The 20731-nt window shown below is 45.8% G+C and overlaps 5 non-coding genes across 5 annotated transcripts; all 5 read left to right on the top strand.

Annotated features, from left to right (window-relative positions):
* The first annotated feature begins 366 nt into the window (after window positions 1-366).
* trnag-ccc (transfer RNA glycine (anticodon CCC)) lies at window positions 367-437 on the top strand. The gene has a single exon. It is a non-coding gene; the product is annotated as a tRNA-Gly (tRNA).
* Window positions 438-2579: 2142 nt separating this feature from the next.
* On the top strand, window positions 2580-2650 carry trnag-ccc (transfer RNA glycine (anticodon CCC)). The gene has a single exon. It is a non-coding gene; the product is annotated as a tRNA-Gly (tRNA).
* A 2143-nt stretch (window positions 2651-4793) lies between these two features.
* On the top strand, window positions 4794-4864 carry trnag-ccc (transfer RNA glycine (anticodon CCC)). The gene has a single exon. It is a non-coding gene; the product is annotated as a tRNA-Gly (tRNA).
* Window positions 4865-5812: 948 nt separating this feature from the next.
* Window positions 5813-5884, top strand: trnae-uuc (transfer RNA glutamic acid (anticodon UUC)). Its single transcript has one exon. It is a non-coding gene; the product is annotated as a tRNA-Glu (tRNA).
* Window positions 5885-7000: 1116 nt separating this feature from the next.
* Window positions 7001-7071, top strand: trnag-ccc (transfer RNA glycine (anticodon CCC)). Its single transcript has one exon. It is a non-coding gene; the product is annotated as a tRNA-Gly (tRNA).
* Window positions 7072-20731: the final 13660 nt, after the last annotated feature.

Here is a 20731-nt window from a genome sequence, read left to right as displayed (position 1 = left end):
TAAATGGCGGGGCTCGAGGGGCTGAATGGCCCAATCCTGCTCCTATTTATTCTTTTGGGGAAGGTTAGTTTCTTAATTATGTAATTTTTGAGCAGCTAAACAACGTTGGAAGGAAACTCCCACGGCACCTAGAAAAGTGCAAAACCTTAGCTCTGCCGTGAGCTCATGCACCTGAGAGGTTAACCCTGTGATTCTCTATCCACAGATCTTCCAGGACCTTCGAAGTGTTTCCAGCATTTAGTCAACAATTCCAGATGCAGTATCTGCTGCATTTTGCTTTATATGTTAACGCAGTGTCCCCGCTTGTGTTAACAAAAGCCAAAAATAAATTGTAGCTACCAGAAAATGAAATGTGTTAATCGGCGTGCATTGGTGGTTCAGGGGTAGAATTCCCGCCTCCCACGCGGGTGACCCGGGTTCGATTCCCGGCCAATGCAGGTTAACATTTTAAACAATTCATTTCATAGCAAACACATCACTTGAGCATAAATAATATATTAGCTTTATCTGTGCAACTGGATCAAGGGTATGAATGTTCTGTTCCTGTTCCTGTGCAACAGCTTTCAGGGGCTGAATGGCATCCTGTTCCTGTGTAACAGGCTCGATTCTTACTCTGACAGACATTACACTGCTCACTTCCTCGTTAGTATAGTTGTGAGTATCCCCACCTGTCACGCGGGAGACCGGGGTGAAATTCCCCGACGGGGAGGAATTTTAACATCCCCAATTTTAACCTTTGGGCAGCACCTTAACGTGCTCCTTGGAAAAGATCAACAGCGAAAAATTGAACCTAAAATAATTTTAAACGGTGAGGAACTGTATAAAAATCTCCTGCATCAATTCCTCATTAGCATAGTGTTCTCCTTCTGTTTGTCTTTTGTGCGGGGCACTGCGGAACGAGAGAGGACAGGGAAATGCAGATAACAGCGGGAGAAAGCACGTCTGATCTTTCAAGGGGAGAGCACTGGCACGATTAGCCGAATGGCCTCACACTCTACTGCAAGCTTCCATGAATCATATGGATATCTGAGACATGCACACACAAAGTGAGCACACATCTGTGTTCGTGTATGTGTTTGAGTCTTTGTCTCAAGCAGTGCATTACTATTTCCTCTGTGTTGTCCTTGATATTTTGGTGCTGATTATTCAATATCCCGACGACTTTTCTCTGACTGTGTATCACTGAGAAAAGCAGAGAAGCAAATAGATTTCAGGTGGACGCCTACCCGCAATTGATGCTGTGGTTTCCTGAACATGTCGTTTGTGATCTCGCCTAAAAAATGACATCTTGTACGAAAAGTTTGCCTGGCGCGATAGTGACCTGAATTTCAAAGCAGCAAGGAGGAAAGACTGCATTGTTCTGCTTGCTGGCAGGATGCTTTCCGCAGCTTCCCTGGTGGTCTAGTGGTTAGGATTCGGCGCTTTCACCGCCGCAGCTTGGGGTCGATTCCCGGTCAGGGAACCAATGCTTTTTTCTGGCTGTTTGAAATGCCAGCAATCAAAGCACCCGCGCGAAACAATGCTTGCACCTCATCAAACTTTCAACTTTCCACGCTGCTGTTGCCTCAACAGTCAGCAGCGCAACATTCGGTACCGAGGTGCAACATTCACTTCCTTGCCTTCTGTAAAATGCCTGCTGTTTCAAAGTCAGCAGGAAATGACATTGGGAACAAGACACCTTAAATGCCCACATTTATGTGTACCTCACAGTGTCAGAACAGTCACGGTTATTATCCGCCTTCCATGTATTATTTTGCCGACTGCATCTCCCTAACAAAGTTAGCTGATCACAGCACGGCTATCAGTCAACTCATTGCCAGTGTGAAGAATGCCACATTAGCTACGTGTGCAAGACTCGAATGACAGAGTACCTGGGCCGTGATAACTTTTCCTGATATTCATGAGGCCTTTACATTCGCTGCATAAGACAATTCTACCTCTGGTTACCATCCCTCCTGCCATTGGAAAGCGGTTGTCTTTATTTCCTCTGTCAAAAGCCATTGTAATTTTGCAAGCCTTTATTAAATTTCCTCTTAGCCTCCAGAGGAAAGCAATTCCAGCTTGTCCACACCATCAACATAACTGAAGTCGCTTGTCCCTCGGGCCACACTGTAAGACTTCAAACGAGTTCTGTATGTCGGGGAGTCAAGGGTTATGGGGAGCGGGCGGAAAAGTAGCGTTGTGTCGAAGATCTCATCAGCCACGAAATTATTAAATGGCGGGGCTCGAGGGGCCGAATGGTCCAATTCTGCTCCTATTTATTCTTTTGGGGAAGGTTAGTTTCTTAATTATGTAATTTTTGAGCAGCTAAACAACGTTGGAAGGAAACTCCCACGGCACAGAGAAAAGTGCAAAATTTTAGCTCTGCCGTGAGCCCGTGCACCTGAGAGGTTAACCCTGTGATTCTCTGTCCACAGATCTTCCAGGACCTTCGAAGTGTTTCCAGCATTTAGTCAACAATTCCAGATGCAGTATCTGCTGCATTTAGCTTTTTATGTTAACGCAGTGTCCCCGCTTGTATTAACAAAAGCCAAAAATAAATTGTAGCTACCAGAAAATGGAATTTGTTAACTCGGCGTGCATTGGTGGTTCAGGGGTAGAATTCTCGCCTCCCACGCAGGTGACCCGGGTTCGATTCCCGGCCAATGCAGGTTAACATTTTAAACAATTCATTTCATAGCAAACACATCACTTGAGCATAAATAATATATTAGCTGTATCTGTGCAACTGGATCAAGGGTATGAATGTTCTGCTCCTGTTCTCTGTGCAACAGCTTTCAGGGGCTGAATGGCATCCTGTTCCTGTGTAACAGGCTCGATTCTTACTCTGACAGACATCACATTGCTCACTTCCTCGTTAGTATAGTTGTGAGTATCCCCACCTGTCACGCGGGAGACCGGGGTGAAATTCCCCGACGGGGAGGAATTTTAACATCCCCAATTTTAAACCTTTGGGCAGCACCTTAACGTGCTCCTTGGAAAAGATCAACAGCGAAAAATTTAACCTAAAATAATTTTAAACGGTGAGGAACTGTATAAAAAGCTCCTGCATCAATTCCTCGTTAGCATAGTGTTCTCCTTCTGTTTGTCTTTTGTGCGGGGCACTGCGGAACGAGAGAGGACAGGGAAATGCAGATAACAGCGGGAGAAAGCACGTCTGATCTTTCAAGGGGACAGCACTGGCACGATTAGCCGAATGGCCTCATACTGTACTGCAAGCTTCCATGAATCATATGGATATCTGAGACGTGCCCACACAAAGTGAGCACACATCTGTGTTCGTGTATGTGTTTGAGTCTTTGTCTCAAGCAGTGCATTACTATTTCCTTTGTGTTGTCCTTGATATTTTGGTGCTGATTATTCAATATCCCGACGACTTTTCTCTGACTGTGTATCACTGAGAAAAGCAGAGAAGCAAATAGATTTCAGGTGGACGCCTACCCGCAATTGATGCTGTGGTTTCCTGAACATGTCGTTTGTGATCTCGCCTAAAAAATGACATCTTGTACGAAAAGTTTGCCTGGCGCGATAGTGACCTGAATTTCAAGGCAGCAAGGAGGAAAGACTGCATTGTTCTGCTTGCTGGCAGGATGCTTTCTGCAGCTTCCCGGGTGGTCTAGTGGTTAGGATTCGGCGCTTTCACCACCGCGGCCCGGGTTCGATTCCCCGTCAGGGAACCAATGCTTTTTCTGGCTGTTTGAAATGCCAGCAATCAAAGCACCCGCGCGAAACAATGCTTGCACCTCATCAACCTTTCAACTTTCCACGCTGCTGTTGCCTCAACAGTCAGCAGCGCAACATTCGGTACCGAGGTGCAACATTCACTTCCTTGCCTTCTGTAAAATGCCTGCTGTTTCAAAGTCAGCAGGAAATGACATTGGGAACAAGACACCTTAAATGCCCACATTTATGTGTACCTCACAGTGTCAGAACAGTCACGGTTATTATCCGCCTTCCATGTATTATTTTGCCGACTGCATCTCCCTAACAAAGTTAGCTGATCACAGCACGGCTATCAGTCAACTCATTGCCAGTGTGAAGAATGCCACATTAGCTACGTGTGCAAGACTCGAATGACAGAGTACCTGGGCCGTGATAACTTTTCCTGATATTCATGAGGCCTTAACATTCGCTGCATAAGACAATTCTACCTCTGGTTACCATCCCTCCTGCCATTGGAAAGCGGTTGTCTTTATTTCCTCTGTCAAAAGCCATTGTAATTTTGCAAGCCTTTATTAAATTTCCTCTTAGCCTCCAGCGGAAAGCAATTCCAGCTTGTCCACACCATCAACATAACTGAAGTCGCTTGTCCCTCGGGCCACACTGTAAGACGTCAAACGAGCTCTGTATGTCGGGGAGTCAAGGGTTATGGGGAGCGGGCGGAAAAGTTGCGTTGTGTCAAAGATCTCATCTGCCACGAAATGATTAAATGGCGGGGGTCGAGGGGCCGAATGGCCCAATCCTGCTCCTATTTATTCTTTTGGGGAAGGTTAGTTTCTTAATTATGTAATTTTTGAGCAGCTAAACAACGTTGGAAGGAAACTCCCACGGCACCGAGAAAAGTGCAAAATCTTAGCTCTGCCGTGAGCCCGTGCACCTGAGAGGTTAACCCTGTAATTCTCTGTCCAAAGATCTTCCAGGACCTTCGAAGTGTTTCCAGCATTTAGTCAACAATTCCAGATGCAGTATCTGCTGCATTTAGCTTTTTATGTTAACGCAGTGTCCCCGCTTGTATTAACAAAAGCCAAAAATAAATTGTAGCTACCAGAAAATGGAATCTGTTAACTCGGCGTGCATTGGTGGTTCAGGGGTAGAATTCTCGCCTCCCACGCGGGTGATCCGGGTTCGATTCCCGGCCAATGCAGGTTAACGTTTTAAACAATTCATTTCATAGCAAACACATCACTTGAGCATAAATAATATATTTGCTGTATCTGCGCAACTGGATCAAGGGTATGAATGTTCTGCTCCTGTTCCTGTGCAACAGCTTCCAGGGGCTGAATGGCATCCTGTTCCTGTGTAACAGGCTCGATTGTTACTCTGACAGACATTACATTGCTCACTTCCTCGTTAGTCTCGTTGTGAGTATCCCCGCCTGTCACGCGGGAGACCGGGGTGAAATTCCCCGACGGGGAGGAATTTTAACATCCCCAATTTTAAACCTTTGGGCAGCACCTTAACGTGCTCCTTGGAAAAGATCAACAGCGAAAAATTGAACCTAAAATAATTTTAAACGGTGAGGTACTGTATAAAAAGCTCCTGCATCAATTCCTCGTTAGCATAGTGTTCTCCTTCTGTTTGTCTTTTGTGCGGGGCACTACGGAACGAGAGAGGACAGGGAAATGCAGATAACAGCGGGAGAAAGCACGTCTGATCTTTCAAGGGGACAGCACTGGCACGATTAGCCGAATGGCCTCACACTCTACTGCAAGCTTCCATGAATCATATGGATATCTGAGTCATGCCCACTCAAAGTGAGCACACATCTGTGTTCGTGTATGTGTTTGAGTCTTTGTCTCAAGCAGTGCATTACTATTTCCTCTGTATTGTCCTTTTGGTGCTGATTGTTCAATATCCCGACGACTTTTCTCTGACTGTGTATCACTGAGAAAAGCAGAGAAGCAAATAGATTTCAGGTGGACGCCTTCCCGCAATTGATGCTGTGGTTTCCTGAACATGTTATTTGTGATCTCGCCTAAAAAATGACATCTTGTACGAAAAGTATGCCTGGCGCGATAGTGACCTGAATTTCAAAGCAGCAAGGAGGAAAGACTGCATTGTTCTGCTTGCTGGCAGGCCGCTTCTCACAGCTTCCCTGGTGGTCTAGTGGTTAGGATTCGGCGCTTTCACCGCCGCGGCCCGGGTTCGATTCCCGGTCAGGGAACCAATGCTTTTTCTGGCTGTTTGAAATGCCAGCAATCAAAGCACCCGCGCGAAACAATGCTTGCACCTCATCAACCTTTCAACTTTCCACGCTGCTGTTGCCTCAACAGTCAGCAGCGCAACATTCGGTACCGAGGTGCAACATTCACTTCCTTGCCTTCTGTAAAATGCCTGCTGCTTCAAAGTCAGCAGGAAATGACATTGGGAACAAGACACCTTAAATGCCCACATTTATGTGTACCTCACAGTGTCAGAACAGTCACGGTTATTATCCGCCTTCCATGTATTATTTTGCCGACTGCATCTCCCTAACAAAGTTAGCTGATCACAGCACGGCTATCAGTCAACTCATTGCCAGTGTGAAGAATGCCACATTAGCTACGTGTGCAAGACTCGAATGACAGAGTACCTGGGCCGTGATAACTTTTCCTGATATTCATGAGGCCTTTACATTCGCTGCATAAGACAATTCTACCTCTGGTTACCATCCCTCCTGCCATTGAAAAGCGGTTGTCTTTATTTCCTCTGTCAAAAGCCATTGTAATTTTGCAAGCCTTTATTAAATTTCCTCTTAGCCTCCAGAGGAAAGCAATTCCAGCTTGTCCACACCATCAACATAACTGAAGTCGCTTGTCCCTCGGGCCACACTGTAAGACGTCAAACGAGTTCTGTATGTCGGGGAGTCAAGGGTTATGGGGAGCGGGCGGAAAAGTTGCGTTGTGTCGAAGATCTCATCAGCCACGAAATTATTAAATGGCGAGGCTCGAGGGGCCGAATGGCCCAATCCTGCTCCTATTTATTCTTTTGGGGAAGGTTAGTTTCTTAATTATGTAATTTTTGAGCAGCTAAACAACGTTGGAAGGAAACTCCCACGGCACCGAGAAAAGTGCAAAATCTTAGCTCTGCCGTGAGCCCATGCACCTGAGAGGTTAACCCTGTAATTCTCTGTCCACAGATCTTCCAGGACCTTCGAAGTGTTTCCAGCATTTAGTCAACAATTCCAGATGCAGTATCTGCTGCATTTAGCTTTTTATGTTAACGCAGTGTCCCCGCTTGTATTAACAAAAGCCAAAAATAAATTGTAGCTACCAGAAAATGGAATTTGTTAACTCGGCGTGCATTGGTGGTTCAGGGGTAGAATTCTCGCCTCCCATGTGGGTGACCCGGGTTCGATTCCCGGCCAATGCAGGTTAACATTTTAAACAATTCATTTCATAGCAAACACATCACTTGAGCATAAATAATATATTAACTGGATCAGGGGTATGAATGTTCTGCTCCTGTTCCTGTGCAACAGCTTTCAGGGGCTGAATGGCATCCTGTTCCTGTGTAACAGGCTCGATTGTTACTCTGACAGACATTACATTGCTCACTTCCTCGTTAGTATAGTTGTGAGTATCCCCACCTGTCACGCGGGAGACCGGGGTGAAATTCCCCGACGGGGAGGAAATTTAACATCCCCAATTTTAAACCTTTGGGCAGCACCTTAACGTGCTCCTTGGAAAAGATCAACAGCGAAAAATTGAACCTAAAATAATTTTAAACGGTGAGGAACTGTATAAAAAGCTCCTGCATCAATTCCTCGTTAGCATAGTGTTCTCCTTCTGTTTGTCTTTTGTGCGGGGCACTGCGGAACGAGAGAGGACAGGGAAATGCAGATAACAGCGGGAGAAAGCACGTCTGATCTTTCAAGGGGACAGCACTGGCACGATTAGCCGAATGGCCTCATACTGTACTGCAAGCTTCCATGAATCATATGGATATCTGAGACATGCCCACACAAAGTGAGCACACATCTGTGTTCGTGTATGTGTTTGAGTCTTTGTCTCAAGCAGTGCATTACTATTTCCTCTGTGTTGTCCTTGATATTTTGGTGCTGATTATTCAATATCCCGACGACTTTTCTCTGACTGTGTATCACTGAGAAAAGCAGAGAAGCAAATAGATTTCAGGTGGACGCCTACCCGCAATTGATGCTGTGGTTTCCTGAACATGTCATTTGTGATCTCGCCTAAAAAATGTCATCTATACGAAAAGTTTGCCTGGCGCAAAAGTGACCTGAATTTCAAAGCAGCAAGGAGGAAAGACTGCATTGTTCTGCTTGCTGGCAGGATGCTTTCCGCAGCTTCCCTGATGGTCTAGTGTTTAGAATTCGGCGCTTTCACCGCCGCGGCCCGTGTTCGATTCCCGGTCAGGGAACCAGTGCTTTTTCTGGCTGTTTGAAATGCCAGCAATCAAAGCACCCGCGCGAAACAATGCTTGCACCTCATCAACCTTTCAACTTTCCACGCTGCTGTTGCCTCAACAGTCAGCAGCGCAACATTCGGTACCGAGGTGCAACATTCACTTCCTTGCCTTCTGTAAAATGCCTGCTGTTTCAAAGTCAGCAGGAAATGACATTGGGGACAAGACACCTTAAATGCCCACATTTATGTGTACCTCACAGTGTCAGAACAGTTACGGTTATTATCCGCCTTCCATGTATTATTTTGCCGACTGCATCTCCCTAACAAACTTAGCTGATCACAGCACGGCTATCAGTCAACTCATTGCCAGTGTGAAGAATGCCACATTAGCTACGTGTGCAAGACTCGAATGACAGAGTACCTGGGCCGTGATAACTTATCCTGATATTCATGAGGCCTTAACATTCGCTGCATAAGACAATTCTACCTCTGGTTACCATCCCTTCTGCCATTGGAAAGCGTTTGTCTTTATTTCCTCTGTCAAAAGCCATTGTAATTTTGCAAGCCTTTATTAAATTTCCTCTTAGCCTCCAGAGGAAAGCAATTCCAGCTTGTCCACACCATCAACATAACTGAAGTCGCTTGTCCCTCGGGCCACACTGTAAGACGTCAAACGAGTTCTGTATGTCGGGGAGTCAAGGGTTATGGGGAGCGGGCGGAAAAGTTGCGTTGTGTCGAAGAACTCATCAGCCACGAACTTATTAAATGGCGGGGCTCGAGGGGCCGAATGGCCCAATCCTGCTCCTATTTATTCTTTTGGGGAAGGTTAGTTTCTTAATTATGTAATTTTTGAGCAGCTAAACAACGTTGGAAGGAAACTCCCACGGCACCTAGAAAAGTGCAAAATCTTAGCTCCGCCGTGAGCTCATGCAACTGAGAGGTTAACCCTGTGATTCTCTGTCCACAGATCTTCCAGGATCTTCGAAGTGTATCCAGCATTTAGTCAACAGTTCCAGATGCAGTATCTGCTGCATTTTGCTTTTTATGTTAAAGCAGTGTCCCCGCTTGTATTAACAAAAGCCAAAAATAAATTGTAGCTACCAGAAAATGGAATTTGTTAACTCGGTGTGCATTGGTGGATCAGGGGTAGAATTCTCACCTGCCACGCGAGGGACGAGAGAGGACAGGGAAATGCAGATAACAGCGGGAGAAAGCACGTCTGACCTTTCAAGGGGACAGCACTGGCACGATTGGCCGAATGGCCTCACACTGTACGAAAAGTTTGCCTGGCGCGAAAGTGACCTGAATTTCAAAGCAGCAAGGAGGAAAGACTGCATTGATCTGCTTGCTGGCAGGATGCTTTCCACAGCTTCCCTGGTGGTCTAGTGTTTAGAATTCGGCACTTTCATCGCCGCGGCCCGCGGTCGATTCCCGGTCAGAGAACCAGTGCTTTTTCTGGCTGTTTGAAATGCCAGCAATCAAAGCACCCGCGCGAAACAATGCTTGCACCTCATCAACCTTTCAACTTTCCACGCTGCTGTTGCCTCAACAGTCAGCAGCGCAACATTCGGTACCGAGGTGCAACATTCACTTCCTTGGCTTCTGTAAAATGCCTGCTGTTTCAAAGTCAGCAGGAAATGATATTGGGAACAAGACACCTTAAATGCCCACATTTATGTATACCTCACAATGTCAGAACAGTCACGGTTGTTATCCGTCTTCCATGTTTTATTTTGCCGACTGCATCTCCCTAACAAACTTAGCTGATCACAGCACGGCTATCAGTCAACTCATTGCCATTGTGGAAAATGCCACATTAGCAACGTGTGCAAGACTCGAATGACAGAGTACCTGGGCCGTGATAACTCATCCTGATATTCATGAGGCCTTAACATTCGCTGCATAAGACAATTCTACCTCTGGTTACCATCCCTCCTGCCATTGGAAAGCGTTTGTCTTTATTTCCTCTATCAAAACCCATTGTAATTATGCAAGCCTCTATAAAATTTCCTCTTAGCCTCCAGAGGAAAGCAATCCCAGCTTCTCCACACTATCAACATAACTGAAGTCGCTTGTCCCTCGGGCTACACTGTAAGACGTCAAACGGGTTCTGTATGTCTGATAGACATATATTTCAGCTACAGGGGTGTTAAGGGTTATGGGGAACGGGCGGCAAAGTTCCATTGTGTCGAAGATCTCATCAGCCACGAACTTATTAAATGGCGGGGCTCGAGGGGCCGAATGGCCCAATCCTGCTCCTAATTATTCTTTTGGAGAAGGTTAGTTTCTTAATTATGTAATTTTTGAGCAGCTAAGCAACGTTGGAAGGAAACTCCCACGGGACCTAGAAAAGTGCAAAATCTTAGCTCTGCCGAGAGCTCATGCACCAGAGAGGTTAACCCTGTGTATCTCTGTCCACAGATCTTCCAGGACCTTCGAAGTGTTTCCAGCATTTAATCAACAATTCCAGATGCAATATCTGCTGCATTTTGCTTTATATGTTAACGCAGTATCCCCACTTGTATTAACAAAAGTCAAACATAAATTGTAGCTCCCAGAAAAAGGGATCTGTTAACTTGGTGTGCATTGGTGGTTCAGCGATAGAATTCTCGCCTAGAGACCCAGGTTCGATTCCCGGCCAATACGGGCTAATACCTTTAACAATTCATTTCATAGCAAACACATCACATGAGCATAAATTATATATTAGCTGTACCTGTGCAACTGGATCAAGGGTGTGAATGTTCTGCTTGCACCTCATCAACATTTCACACCGCTGCTGTTGCCTCAACCGACAGCAGCGCATCATTCGGTACAGAGGTGCAACATTCACTTCCTGCCTTGCCTGTTGTTTCAAAGTCAGCAGGAAATGACATTGGGAACAAGACACTTTAAATGCCCACATTTAACTGTGTCAGAACAGTTACGGTTATTATCCGTCTTCCATGTTTTATCTCACCGACTGCATCTCCCTAACAAACTTAGCTGATCACAGCACGGCTATCAGTCAACTTATTGCCAGTGTGAAAAATTAGCATCGTGTGTAAGACTGGAATGAGAGAATACCTGGGCCGTGATAACTTATCCAGATATTTATTATGCCTTAACACTTGCTGCATAAGGCAATTCTCCCTCTGCTTACCATCTCTCCTGCAACTGGAAAGCGTTTCCCTTTATTTCATCTTTCAAAACCCCTTGTAATTTTGCAAAACTCTATTACATTTCCTCTTAGCCTTCAGAGGAAAGCAGTCCCAGCTTCGCCACACTATCAACATAACTGAAGTTGCTTATCCCTCGGGCCACTCCGTAAGTCGTCAAACGGGCTCTGTATGTCTGGTGGAGATAGATATATATTTCAGCTACCGGGGAGTCAAGCTTTATGGGGAGCGGGTGGCAAAGTGGCGTTGTGTTGGAGATCTCATCAGCCATGAAATTATTAAATGGCGGGTTAGGCTCGAGGGGCCGAATGGCCCAATCCTGCACCTATTTATTATTTTGGGGAAGGTTAGTTTCTTAATTATCTAATTTTTGAGCAGCTTAACAACTTTGGATGGAAACTCACACGGGAACTACAAAACCGCAAAATTTTATCTCTGCCGAGAGCTCATGGTCCTGAAAGATTAACACTGTGTTTCTCTGTCCACAGATATTCCAGGACCGTCGGAGTGTTTCCAGCATTTAATCAACAATTCCAGATCCAGCATCTGCTGCATTTTGCTTTTTATGTTAACGCAGTGTCCTCGCTTGTATTAACAAAAGTCAAAATTAAATTTTAGCTACCAGAAAATGGAATCGGCTGATCCTGTGTGCATTGGTGGTTCAGGGGTAGAATTCTCGCCTGCCAGCGGAGCAGAACCTGGGTTCGAATCTTGGTTAATGCAGCGTAACTTTTTAACAATTTATTTCATAGCAAACACATCACATGAAGCATTAATAATATATTAGCTGTCCCTGTGCAACTGGGTCAAGGTTATGAATGTTCTGCTCCTGTTCCTGTGCAACTGGTTTGAGGGGCTGAATGGCATCCTGTTGCTGTGTAACTGGCTTACTCCCAATTTTAAACCTTTGGGCAGCACATTAAAGTGCTCCTTCGAAAAGAATAACAGAATAAAAATGAACCTAAAATAATTTTAAACGGTGGAGAACTGTATAACAACTTCCTGCATCAATTCTTCGTTCGTGTTTTCTTTCTGTTTGTCTTTTGTGCGGAGCACTGCGGAAGGAGAGAGGACAGGGAAATGTAGCCAACAGCGGAAGAAAGCACGTCTGCTCTTTCAAGGAGACAGCACTGGCACGATTGGCCGAATGGCCACACACTATGCTGCAGGCCTCCATGAATCATAAGGATATCTGAGACATACCCACACAAAGTGGGCACACATCTGTGTTCGTGTATGTGTTGAGTCTTTGCCTCAAGCACTGCATTACTATTTCCTCTATATTGTCCTTGATATTTTAGTCCTGATTACTCAATATCCCGAAGGGTTTTCTCTGACTGTGTGTCTCTGAGAAAAGCACAGAAGCAAATAGATTTCAGGTGGACGCCTCCCCGCACTTGATGCTGTGGTTTCGTGAACATGTCCTTTGTGATCTCGCCGAAATAATGTCATCGTGTACAAAAAGTTTGCCTGGCATGAATGTGACCTGAATTCCAAAGCAGCAAGGAGGAAAGACTGCAGTGTTCTGCTTGCTGGCAGGACGCTTCCTGGTCTAGTGGTTAGGATTCGGCGCTTAAACCGCCGCGGCACGGGTTCCATTCGCAGTCAGAGAACAGTGCATTTTTCGGCTGTTTGTAATAGCAGCATTCAAAGCAACCGCGAGAAAAATTGCGTGCACCTCTGAACCTTTCAACTTTCCACACCGCTGCTGTTGCCTCAACAATCAGCAGCGCATCATTCGGTACAGAGGTACAAAATGAGTGCGATTAGCAGAGAGTGCTGTGAAAGTTTGGGTAAATGACATAGTTCTTTAATGGTTATTTCTCTATGAATCATTTGGAGTGGTGCAAATTGTGAGTGGCATTTGCCAGTAGCATCTTGATAAGATTACTTAAGCAGTTTAAGTAAAGGGGAAAAGTTAAATATTTGAGATTCTGTTGATTTAAGAAGAGTAATGCAAGGTAACAGTGCAGTCAGAGTTAATTGGCAGGCAGTAAAAACCAGTTCTCTAACCAATCAGCAGGGGTAATTCAATTGGTTACAAACAAACAGTATAAAAAGATCAGTGCAAGTAGCAGAGCGTGCTGTGAGAGTTTGGGTAAGTGAGAGAGTTAGGGTAATTGGGGTGTGAGGTGCTGTTTCTGTTTTGTTTCTGGCCTTGTTTTCCTGCCAGTCTCAGGATTAGCAGACATCGTGGAGGCGGAGCAGCGAGGCGCGGCCCAGTCGAGGCTGCTGGTAGCAGCAGTGGGTGTTGAGTCGAGTCAGAGCAGCGAGGCGAAGCAGCCTAAAAAGGCTCCAAAGGCAACATACCAAGGGGACGTCAGAATTCAAAAGTGACATCACAGAAAAGCTGGTAGGTGATTGGCTGGTTCGTGAGTACTTTTCCTTCCCTTTGAAACCTTTATAAGTTGATAAGATCAATTAAATAGAGGTGCGATATTCATCATCTAGAATCGGGGCAGAGGGTATTTAAAAATAATATTAATAAATGTAATTAATTACATAGAATGGGAGAGCTGGTGATGTGTTACTGCTGCAATATGTGGGAGCTGGTGGACAGCATTGATGTTCACAGTGATCACATTTGCAGTAAGTGCTGGCTGCTCGAGGAACTCCGGCTCCGTGTTGATGAGCTGGAGACCGAGCTTCAAACACTGCGACACATCAGGGAGGGGGAGAGTTACCTGGACTCTGTGTTTCTGGAAGTAGTCACACCAATTCAGATGTAGTCCGTGGTCAGGGCAGGATGGTGTGACTATTATTGAGGCAGGGACGGGGAAGCCGGAGGTAGTGCTGGACGAGCCACAGTCCTTGCTCTTGTCCAACAGGTTCGAGGCTCTTACTCCCTGTGAGGACGGGAACGGGGACTGCAGGGATGATGAGCAACCTGGCCACAGCACCGTGGAACGAGGGGCCATTCAAGTTGGGGGAGTAAATAGAAATGTTGTAGTGGTAGGGGGTAGCATCATTAGGAGGATAGATAGGGTTCTTTGCAGCCGAGAGTGAGAGTCCCATAGGCTGTGTTGCCTGCCCAGTGCCACGGTTAAGGACATCTCCTCTAGGCTGGAGAGAAGCTTGGAGTGGGAGGGGGAGAATCCAGTTGTCGTGGTCCATGTTGGTACCAACGACATAAATAGGACAAGGAAAGAGGTTCTTCTGAGGGAGTATGAGCAGCTAGGTGCCAAATTAAAAAGCAGAACCAGAAGGGTAATAATCTCTGGATTACTACCTGAGCCACGAGCAAATTTGGCTTGGGTAAATAAAATCAGAGAGTTAAATGCCTGGCGACAAGACTGGTGTTGGAGAAATGGGTTTTGCTTCTTAGTACACTGGCACCAGTACTGGGACAGGAGAGAGCTTTTCCGTTGTGACGGACTTCACTTGGCCAGTGCTGGGACTGGAATCCTGGCGGATCGAAAAACTAGGGCTGTGGAGAGGGCTTTAAAATAATTAGTGGGGGGAGGGAGGTTTCAAGAGAGTGAAAAATAAAAATGTCAACGGAGAAGGCAATAGAGAAAGGTAGGAGTGGGGGAATTAAAAACCAAGGTAGCAGTGGGGGAATTAAAAACCAGATCGTGTCAGGAAGGGACAGAATATATAAAAATAAAGGTAAAGTAGTAAAGGGGGTAAAAGCAGGAATTAATTGTCACAAAGCATATTTAAACGTTCTTTATCTGAATGCATGCAGCATTCGTAATAAAATAGACGAGTTGACGGTACAAATAATTACACATGGGTATGTTCTGCTGGCCATTACGGAGACATGGCTGCAGGGTGACCAGGACTGGGAACTAAACATCCAGGGGCACTTGACTATTAGGAAGGACAGACAGGAAGGAAAGGGAGGTTGGGTGGCTGTGTTAATAAAGATGGAATCACTGCAATAGTGAGAAATTATATTCGGTCAAATGTTCAGGATAGTGGAACGGTTTGGGTGGCGATAAGGAATAATAAGGGGAAAAAGTCACTAGTGGGCGTAGTCTATAGGCCTCCTAATAGTGGGAACTCTATTGGTTGGAGTATAAATCAGGAAATAGTTTGGGCTTGGAATAAGGGAACAGCTATAATCATGGGAGATTTTAAATTTCATAATGACTGGACAAATGAAATTGGGCAGCGCACCCTTGAGGAAGATTTCATAGAGTGTATTAGGGACGGGTTCCTTGAGCAGTATGTTACTGAACCAACCAGGTGGCAGGCAATCTTAGATCTGGTCTTGTGTAATGAGACAGGATTAATAAAAAATGTCCTAGTAAAGGATCCCCTTGGAATGACTGACCATAACATGGTTGAATTCCAAATTCAGTTGGAGGGTGAGACATTTGGAGCTCAAACCAGCGTACTATGCTTAAGTAAAGGAGATTATTAAGGTATGAAAGCAGAGTTGACTAAAGTGGACTGGGAAGATAGATTAAGGTGTAAGACGGTACGTGAGCAGTGGTGTACATTCAAGGAGATATTACACAACTTTCAAGAAAAATATATTCCACTGAGGAAAAAGGGGCATAAAAGAAAAGACAGCCATCCATGGCTAAGGAAAGGAATAAAGGATAGTATCCGACTGTAAACAAGGGCATATAAAGTAGCCAAATCTACTGGGAGGAGAGAAGATTGGGAAGCATTTAAAAGCCAGCAAAGAATAACTAAAAGATTAATTAAGAAAGGGAAGATAAATTATGAAAGTAAACTAGCAAATAATAGATTACAAGTGTTTCTACAGTTATATAAAAAGAAAAAGTGTGGCTAAAGTGAATGTTGGTCCCTTAGAGGACAAAACCGGGAAATTACTGCTGGGGAACATGGAGATGGCAGAAACGCTGATCAAATATTTTGTATCAATCGTTACAGTAGAGGAAACTAAAACTATCCCAACACTGGACAAACAGGGGGCTATAGGGGTAGAGGAGCTAAACATGATTAAAGTCACTAAGGAGATGGTACTCGGTAAGATAATGGGACTTAAGGCAGACAAATCCCCTGGACATGATGGTTTACATCCTCGAGTCTTTAGAGAAGCAGCGGTAGGGATTGCGGATGCATTGGTGGTAATATCCAAAACTCCCTGGATTCAGGAAAGGTCCCAGCAGATTGGAAAACTGCTAATGTAAAGCCCTTATTTAAAAGGGAGGTAGACATAAGGCTGGAAAGTATAGAGCAGTTAGCCTAACATCTGTGGTTGGTAAAATGTTGGAGTCCATTATTAAGGAAGCAGTAACAGGACATTTGGATAAGCATAATTTAATCAGACAGAGTCAGCATGGTTTCATGAAGGGGAAGTCATGTTTGACAAATTTGCTTGAATTCTTTCAGGTGTAACAAACAGTGTGGATAAAGGGGAACCAGTGGTTGTGGTGTATTTGGAATTCCAAAAGGCATTTGACAAGGTGCCACACAAAAGTTTACTGCACATGATAAAATACCACGGGATTTGGGGTTATATCCTGCATGGGTCGAATATTGGCTATCTAACAGAAAACAGAGAGTTGGGAAAATGTTTCATTCTCAGGTTGGCAATCAGTAACTAGTGGTGTTCCGCGGGGATCCGTCCTGGGACCACAACTCTTTACAATCTATATTAACGATTTGGAGGAGGGGACCAGTTGCAACATATCCAAGTTTGCCGATGATACAAAGATGCGAGGGCAAGCAGTGAGTGAGGAGGACATAAAAATCCTGCAAAAAGGACATAGACAGGCTAAGTGAGTGGGCAGACATTTGCCAGATGGAATATAATGTTGGAAATTGTGAGGTTATGCACTTTGGCAGAAAAAAATCAAAGAGGAGGTTATTATCTAAATGGAGAGCAACTGTAAAGTGCTACAGTACAAAGGGATCTGCGGGTCCTGGCACAGGAAACAGAGAATGTTGGTATGCAGGTACAGCAGGTGATCAGGAAGGCCAATGGAATCTTGGCTTTTATTGCAAGGGGGATGGAGTATAAAAGCAGCGAAGTCTTGCTTCAGTTATACAGGGTACTGGTGAGGCCACACCTGGAATATTGCGTACAGTTTTGGTTTCCATATTTAAGAAAAGATATACTTGCTCTCAAGGCAGTTCAGAGACGGTTCACTTGGTTGATTCCGGAGATGAGTGGGTTGACTTATGAGGAAAGGTTGAGTAGGTTGGGCCTCTACTCATTGGAATGCAGAAGAATGAGTGGCGATCTTATCGAAACATATAAGATTGAAAGGTAGCTTGATCGGGTGGATGTGGGGTGGATGTTTCCGCTGATGGGTGAGAATAGAACTAGGGTACATCATCTATATATATAAACGGACCGTTCTTTCTGTCTGTCTGTCCTTCTGTCTGTACTTCTGTCTGTCCTTCTGTCTGTCCATCTGTCTGTCCTCGGGTGTGCGTCTGTCCGGCTATGCGCTCGAAAGTTACAGAGCGTACCTATGCGTGCGTTACGTCAAAAGAAAGCTCACCGTTCCAAAACGATGGTAAGCATATTTACGTTTCGGCCGGACAAAAATTGTGCCCGAGGTATCCGAAAAACCTTCAACATTCCGCTCATTATCCGCTTATTACCATAGAGTGACCAACCCGATGGTCGACCAATCAATGCGTGGCGGGGGCTGGTTCGTCGCATGTGAAGCCGGGCCCTCCTAGAGTCGAGTGACAGGGCGATTGACCAATCCTATGCTTCGGTGACATGACAATCGACCAATCAGTGCTACTGTGGCGGGCCTTATCGTTCTGAACTGAGGTGAGTGGCCGCCATCTTTATTCTCACCTTCTGTGTGTTTATTGTCTGGGTGGGGCCTAATCCTTCATAGACTATAAATACATTAGCTTAGCCTTCTTTCATCAACAAAGAGACGGACACTGGCCTGAGTACACGTGAGTCACTTGCAGGATTAAGAAGTGAGTGAAATTTCTGTTGTTTTGTTAGGAGCGATTTTTTTAATTAAATTTGTAAAACGTAAAAACACAATGTCTAAAACGTTAAAACACAATGAAGAAGGAGTCCCATCTTCTTAACAGTCGTTTTAAAAAAAATAACTTTTGGTGTTTTCAGCAAGAATGCGCGTTCCTTCTCCATGGCAGCTTTTTAAAAACACTAAAAAACTTTCAAGATGGCCTCCCATCTTCTTAACACCCGTTTATAAAAAAATAAAAAAAAATTCTGTTGGTTTCACAGACTGCACGTTCCTTCTCCGTGGCAGCTTTTTTAAAAAAAACTTTAAAAATTCTGTTCGTTTCAGACTGCGCGTTCCTGCTCCGTGGCAGCCTTAAAAAAAAAAAATTCTGTTGGGTTCCTTCTACGTAGCAGTTCAAAAAAAAAAAAAAAAAAATTTCTGTTGGTTTCACAGACTGCGCGTTCCTTCTCCATGGCAGCTTTTTAAAAACATTAAAAATCTTTCAAGATGGCCTCCCATCTTCTTAACACCCGTTTTTGAAAAATAAATTTTTTTGGTCTTTCGTTGACCCCCTCAAAACACTCCTCCCCTCCTCCCACTCTCCTTCCTCCACCTCCTCCCCCCTTCTCACTCTCTCCCCCCTTCTCACTCTCTGCCCCTTCTCTCTCTCTCTCTCTCTCTCTCCCCCCCGGCGCCCCCTTCTCCCTCGCGCCCCCCCTCTCCCTCGCCCCCCCTCTCCCTCGCCCCCCCTCGCCCCCCTCCCTCGCCCTCCTCTCCCTCGCCCCCCCTCCCTCGCCGCCCCTCTCCCTCGCCCCCCCTCCCTCACCCCCCCTCGCCCGCCCCCTCCCTCGCCCTCACCCTCTCCCTCGCCCCCCCTCTCCCTCGCCCCCCCTCTCCCTCACCCCCTCTCCCTTGCCCCCCACTCCCGCGCCCCCCTCTCCCTCGCCCCCCTCTCTCCCTCGCTCCCCCCTCTCTCCCTCGCTCTCTTCCCCCCCTCTCTCCCTTGCTCTCTAACCCCCACAGTCGCTCGCTCTCTACCCCCCCCACAGTCGCTCGCTCTCTTCTCCCCCCCACAGTCACTCGCTCTCTTTCCCCCCCCCCAGTCGCTCTCTCTCTCTCTCTTCCAACAACATGTCCTCGAAAAAGCCTCGGCACCGCCGGGCACTCCAGCTAGTCTTAGAATAAGGGGCTGCCATTACAAAACTGAGATGAGGAGACACTTCTTCACGCAGAGGGTAGTAAATCTACGGCGTTTGCTACCTCAGAGAGCTGTGGATGCTGCGACATTAAATACATTTAAAAAGGAGATAAACAGTTTCCTATCTGATAAGGGAATTAGGGGTTATGGGGAGCGGGCAGGGAATTGGACGTGAGTCTAGGTACGGATCAGCCATTATCCTATTGAATGGTGGAGCAGGCCCGAGGGGTTGTATGGTCTACTCCTGCTCCGAGTTCTTATGTAATGTTATGTTATACACTTCATTGCCTTCTGTGAAATGCCTGTTGTTTCAATGTTTGCAGGAAATGACATTGGGAACAAGATACTTTAAATGTTTACTTGCATACATTTAACTGTACCTCACAGTGTCAGAACCGTCATGGTTGTTATCCGTCATCCATGTATTTTGTTGCCGACTGCATTTCCCGAACAAACTTAGCTGATCACAGCACGGCTATCAATCAACTCATTGCCAGTGTGAAAAATGCCACATTAGCAACGTGTGCAAGACTGGAATGAGAGTGTAGCTGGGCCGTGATAACTTATCCTGAGCATTAAGATATTCATTAGTCCTTACCCCTTGCTGCCTAAGACAATTCTCCTCATGCTGGTTCTTTTGCCGGTTATCTCCAATCGGTGTTCTCTGGTTACCGACCCTCCTGCCACTGGAAAGCGTTTCTCCTCATTTCCTCCACCAAATCCCCTTGTAATCTTGCAAGCCTCTATTAAGTTTCCTCTTAACCTTCTGAGGAATGCAATCCCAGTTCTCCACACTATCAACATAACTGAAGTCCCTTATCCCTCGGGCCATTCTGTAAGACGTCAAACTGAGGCTCTCGCTCTATAGGTCTGGCAGAGATAGACATATATTTGAGCTACAGGGGAGTCAAGGGTTATGGGGAGTTGGCGGGAATCTGGCGTAGAGTGGATGATCTGATCAGCCATGATCTTATTCAATGACGTGGCAGGCTGGAGGGGCCGAATGGCCCACTCCTGCTCCTATTTCTTCTGTTCTTATTCTTCTTTCTCTCCCTTCTGCCTCTTTGTCCCTCGGTCAATTCTAGCACTGACGGACATTGCATCGCTCACTTCTTTCTTAGTATAGTGGTGAGTATCCTTGCCTCTCACGCTGGAGACCGGGGTTTAATTCCGTGACGGAGAGGATTTTTCACCGCCTCCTCCTCTTCCTATATAACAGACTCGAGTGGCTCAATGGCCTCCTCCTGTTCCTGTGTAACATGCTTGAGGGGCTGAATGGCCTCCTCCTGTTCCTGGATAACAGACTCGAGTGGGTGAATGGTCTCCTCCTGACACTGTGTAACAGGCATTAGTGGCTGAATCGCCTCATCCTGTTACTGTGTAACAGGCTTGAGTGGCTGAATGGACTTCTCCTTTTTCTGTATAACAGACCCGAGTGGCTGA

The sequence above is a fragment of the Somniosus microcephalus genome, unplaced genomic scaffold, assembly GCF_052327205.1.
Source record: "Somniosus microcephalus isolate GS21.2 unplaced genomic scaffold, FLI_Smic_1.0 unresolved_chr8, whole genome shotgun sequence".
Classification (NCBI taxonomy): domain Eukaryota; kingdom Metazoa; phylum Chordata; class Chondrichthyes; order Squaliformes; family Somniosidae; genus Somniosus; species Somniosus microcephalus.
This window is presented reverse-complemented; position numbering and strand designations above follow the sequence as displayed.